Source organism: Hemitrygon akajei, chromosome 3 (genome assembly GCF_048418815.1).
Source record: "Hemitrygon akajei chromosome 3, sHemAka1.3, whole genome shotgun sequence".
Lineage (NCBI taxonomy): Eukaryota > Metazoa > Chordata > Chondrichthyes > Myliobatiformes > Dasyatidae > Hemitrygon > Hemitrygon akajei.
The window spans coordinates 179331264-179337263 of NC_133126.1; positions in this window are offsets into that span (position 1 = coordinate 179331264).

Below are 6000 nucleotides of genomic sequence, written 5' to 3' on the forward strand. Positions count from 1 at the left end.
TTAGTTTACAACAAACAATCATGCTATTACATATTTCTACATGAAAACACTGAAGAGGGAATTCGGAAGGGCTAAAAGAAGGCACGGCATTGCTGTAGCGGACCTATTTATGTGTGGTAAGTCATGCCTAAACAACATTATAGAGTTTTTCAACCAGGAAAGTTGACAAAGAAAGGCAGTGGGCATTGTCTACATGGACTTTAGCAAGGATTTTGACCAAGTCCCTCTTGGGAGGCTGGTCCAGAAGGTTCAGACACTTGGCATTCAGGATGATGCAGTAAATTGGATTCAACAATTAGATTCAACTTCTACAAATGTATCATGAAAGAGCATTCTAACCGGCCACATCACCGTCTGGTGTAGGTGGGGAGCGGGGGCAGGGGCTACTGCACAAGATCACAGTAGGTTGCAGAAACATGTAAAATTAGTCAGTTCCATCATGGGTACTAGCCTCCAGAGTATCCAAGACACCTTCAAGGAGCGGAGCCTTAGGAAGGTACTGTCCATCGTTAAGGATCCCTACCACCTAGGACATGCCCTCTTCACGCCTGTAGAGTCGGGAAGGAGGTACAGAAGCTTGAAGGCACATACTCAGCAGATCAGAAACAGCTTCTTCCCCTCTGCCATTTGATTTCTAACTGGGCATTGAATCCATGAACACTACTTCACCACTTTTTTATTTCTGTTTTAGTTTGCACTACTTATTTTAACCTAACTATTTAATAGACACAGATACTTACCTCTAATTCAGTTTTTTTCTCTATATTTACTTGTCATGTATTTCATTGTATTGCTACCATAAAGTTAACAAATTTCACAACACATGCCGGTGATATTAAATGTAATTCTGGTTCTGATTCAACTTTGGCTTAGTGGGGGAAGACAGATAGTGGTAGTAGATGGTCGCCTCTCTGACTGGAGGCTTGTGACTGGTGTTGTGCCACAGGGTTCACTACTGGCTCTGTTGTTGTTTGTCATCTATATTAATGATTTGGATGATAATGTGATAAAATGGACCAGCAATTTTGCAGATGTCTCCAAGATTGGGGGCATAGTGGACAGCGAGGAAGGCTATCAAATCTTGCAGAAGGATCTGGACCAACTGGAAAAATGTGCTGAAAAATGGCAGATGAATTTTAATGCAGACAGATGTGAGGTGTTGCACTTTGGGGGGACAAACCAAGGTAGGACTTACACAGTGAGCTGTAGGGCCCTGAGGAGTGTGGTAGAATAAAGGGATCTGGGAATACAGATTGATAATTCCGTGAAAGTAACATCACAGGTAGATACAGTCGTAAAGAAAGTTTTGCCGCATTGGCTTTCATAAATCAATGTATTGAGTACAGAAGTCGCGATATTGTGGTGAAATTGAATAAGATGTTGGTGAGGCCTGTGAGTATTGTGTGCAGTTCTGATGACCTACCTACAGAAAAGATACCAATAACATTGAAAGAGTACAGAGAATATTTTCAAGGATGTTGCTGAGACTTGAGGACCTGAGTTGTAGTGAAAGATTGAGAAGGTTAGAACTTTATTTCCTGGAGTGTGGGAGAATGAGGGGAGATTGATAGAGATATACAAAGTTATGAGGGGCATAGATTGGGTAATACAAGCAGCTGTTTTCTACCGAGGTTGAGTAGGACTAGAACTAGAGGTCATAGGTTAAGGGTGAAGGGTGAACCATATTGGGAACCCCTTCATTCAGAGAATAGTGCAAGTATGGAACTAGATGGTTTCAGGTTCAATTACAACATTTAAGAGAAGTTTAGGTAAATACATGGATGGGAAGGGTATGGAGTATTAAGCCATAGGAGCAGAATTAGGTCATCTGGCCCATTGAGTCTGCTCTGCTATTCAATCGTGGCTGATCATCTTTTTTCTCCTCAACCTCAGTTCCAAGACTTCTCCCCATAACCTTTGATGCCTTGTCTAATCAAGAACTTATCAATCTCTGCCTTAAGTACCCCCAACGACCTGGCCTCCACAACTGCATGTGGCAACAAATTCCACAAATTCACCACCCTTTGGCTAAAGAAATTTTCCTGCATCTCTGTTTTAAAAGGGCACCCCACTATCCTGAGGCTGTGCCCTCTTGTCCTAGACTCTCCCACCATGGGAAACAGCCTTTCCACTTCTACTCTGTCTAGGCCTTTCAACATTCGAAAGGTTCCAATGAGATCCCCTCTCATACTTCTGAATTCCAGCGAGTACAGACCCAGAGTCATCAAACGTTCCTTGTATGATAACCCTTTCATTCCTGGAATCATCCTTGTGAACCTCCTCTGGACCCTCTCCAATGCCAGCAAATCTCTTCTAAGATGAGGAGCCCAAAACTGTTCCCAATACTCAAGGTGAGGCCTCACCCGTGACTTATAAAACCTCAGAATCACATCCTTGCTCATGTATTCTAGACCTTTTGAAATGAATGCTAACATGGCATTTGCCTTCTTCGCCCTGTTTGGAAAATAGTCCGCACATTTATTTCTACTATCAAAGCACATGACCATGCATTTTCCAACATTGTATTTCATTTGCCACTTTCCTGCCCATTCTCCTAATCTGTCTAAGTCCTTCTGCATCCTTCCTGTTTCCTCAACACTACCTGCCCCTGCACCAATCTTCGCAACAAACTTGGCAACAAAGCCAACTATTCCATCATCTACATCATTTATGTACAGCATAAAAAGAAGTGGTCCCAACACCAACCCCTCCAGCCAACCAGAAAAGGATCCTTTTATTCCCACTCACTGTCTCCTGTCAATCAGCCAATGTTCTAACCATGTTAGTAACTTTCCTGTAATACCATGGGCTCTTAACTTGGTAAGCAGCCTCATGTGTGGCACCTTGTCAAAGGCCTCATGAAAGTCCAAATATACAACATTCACTACATCCCCTTTATCTATCCTACTTGTAATCTCCTCAAAGAATTCCAACAGGTTTGTCAGGCAAGATTTTCCCGAAGGTAACCATGCTGACTTTGTACTATCTTGTCCTGTGTCACCAAGTACTCCATTACCTCATCCTTAACAGTTGACTCTAAACATCTTCCCAACCATTAAGGTCAGGCTAACTGGTCTATAATTTCCTTTCTGCTGCCTTTCTCCTTTCTTAAAGAGTGGAGTGACATTTGCAATTTTCCAGTCCTATGGCACCATGCCAGAGTCCAATGATTTTGAAAGATCATTTCTAATGCCACCACAATCTCCAACTCTATCTCTTTCAGAACCCTATTGTGCAGTTCATCTGACTTATGTACCTTTAGGTCCCTCAGTTTCTTGAGCACCTTCTCTCTTGCAACAGTAACTGCACCCACTTCTCTTCCTTCACACACAACATCAGGCATCCTGCTAGTGTCTTCCACAGTGAAGACTGATGCAAAATACTCACTTAGTTCAGCAGCCATCTCCTTGTCCCCCATTATTATTTCTCTTGCCTCATTTTTGTAGCAGTCCTATATCCACTGACATTTCTCCTTTATTTTTAACATACTTGAAAAAACTTTTACTATCCACTTTGATATTATTTGCTAGCTTGCTTTCATATTTCATCTTTTCCCCTCTAATGATTCTTTTACTTGCTCTCTGTAGGTTTTAAAAACTTCCCAATCTTCTATCTTCCACTAATTTTTGCATTGCTGCATGCCCTTTGTTTTGCTTTTACAACAACTTTGACTTCTCTTGTCAGCCACAGTTGTACTATTTTACCATTTGAGTATTGCCTCATTTTTGGAATACATATGCCTGCACCTTCTTCATTTTTTCCCAGAAATGCACACCATTGCTGCTCTGCTGACATCCCTGCTAGCAGCTCCTTCCAATTTACTTTAGCCAACTCCTCTCTCAAACCACTGTAATTTCCCTTACTCCACAGAAACACTGCTACGTCAGACTTTACTTTCTCCCTATCAAATTTTAAGTTGAACTCAATCATATTGTGATCACTGGTCCCTAAGGGTTCTTTTACCTTAAGCTCCCTGATCACCTCCGGTTCATTACTTAACACTCAATCCAGTATAGCTGATTCCCTAGTAGGCTCAACAACAAACTGCTCTTAAAAGCCATCTGTTAGGCATTCAACAAACTCACTCTTGAGATCCATTACCAACCTGATCTTCCCAATCGACCTGCATGTTAAAATCTTCCATGACTACCATAACATTGTCCTTTTGACACGCCTTTTCTATTTCCTGTTGTAACCTGTGGTCCATCTCCCAGCCACTGTTGGGAGGCCTGTATATAACTGCAATCAATGTCCTTTTTCCCTTGCAGTTTCTTAACTCAACCCTCAAGGATTCAACATCTTCTGTTTCTATGTCACATATTGCTACTGATTTGATGCCATTCATTACCAGCAGAGCCACACCACCCCCTCTGCCTACCTTCATATCCTACCTCCAAATAACATGTAACCTTGGACATTCAGCTCCCAACTACAACCATCCTTCAGCCACGATTCAGTGATGGCTACATCATACCTGGCAATCCATGAGCGGGTGAATGGGACTAAGCAGAATAATAGTTCAGCACAGACGAGTTGGGTCAAAGGGCCTGTTTCTTTGCTATAGTGAGTGCTCCATGATTCTATGATATAATATGAACTTCAAGGACAAGCAACCCATTACTTTCTGCAAATAACCATCATTGGCAGAAACACTGTGGAAATGTTGCAGAGATAGCAATAGGAATTGCAATGATCGATATCACATGAGAACATCAATTTAGACTTAATATTGTTCCAGACACTATAATATTGGAACCACAAAACAACCTGACAGCATCTGTGAAGGGAACAAGCAGTTCAGACTTACTCTCATTATCACAACTGGATAGGCAAAATATGCGTGGAACGATGTCTTGTCTCTTGCTTTTTATTATACTGTCTGACCCATTGAGTGTTTGGAGCTATTTCTGTCCTCTTTTATTACAGATTTACACGTCTGAGCTTAAAACAGCACATCAGCTGCATTTGCTATTTAGGATAACACTAAATATTTGGCAAAGTCAGCTGTTTTTGGCTTAGGTAGTGAGTAATAGTTAGAAATTGCCGGGAATGAATTTCTAGACAATAACATCTTAGGTAATAAAACCAGAAAATTCTGGAACTACACAGACCAGACAACATCTGTGCCACTTTGAGTCAATGGCCCTCCAATCAGAAGAATTACATAAATGGCTTACATGAAAGTAGTTTCATATTTCAGAATCAGAATAATTGTCATCTCAATTTATTAATTGGTATTGTGCTTTGTTTATTAACTTGCCGACTATCTGTGATTAACTAGCATTTTCTCATCCCATTATTTTCTCCACCCTAACTCACTTTAATACAATTTAAAAGAGCAGAGAATCACAGAATGTGTCGCACATGAAAGGTAACCATTTGGCCCATTTTTTGTCCTAGCTCTGTGTAAGAACATTCCATCCAATCCCAGTCCCCTTGTGGCTTGTAAATGTCTTCCTTTTCAATACTAATCCAACTTCCTTTTCAGCGCAATTGAATCTACCACTACCACCTCTGGCAGTGCATTCCATATTCTAACTATTGACCTGAAAAGAAACTTCCTTCAAATCAGTTTCAACTGTTCTTTGTTTCTTACTCCTCGCCCCCTCCACTAATGGAGAAGCATTTCTTTTTATCTACTCTGTCCATACATACATGATTTTTAAATTTTCTAACAGATTTATTTTCCACCTCCTCTGCTCCAAAGTGAACCAAACCAAAGTCTCTCAATTCTGGAATATTTTGGTAAAACTCTTTTAATGCCTTCTCCAAAACTTTTGCAACTTTCCTGAACTGGATGTGAAAATCAAATCATGGCTGAGCCACTGCTTGATTAAGATTCATTGTACCTTCCTTGCTTTTGTACTGTACATACCTGTTTATTAAAAATTGAATCTCATTTGCTTTTTTTAACCACTTTTTCCACCTGTCCTCCCACTTTCAATGAACAATGGACACATGCTATTGTCTTTCTGTACTTTAGAATTATGTCCTTCAGTT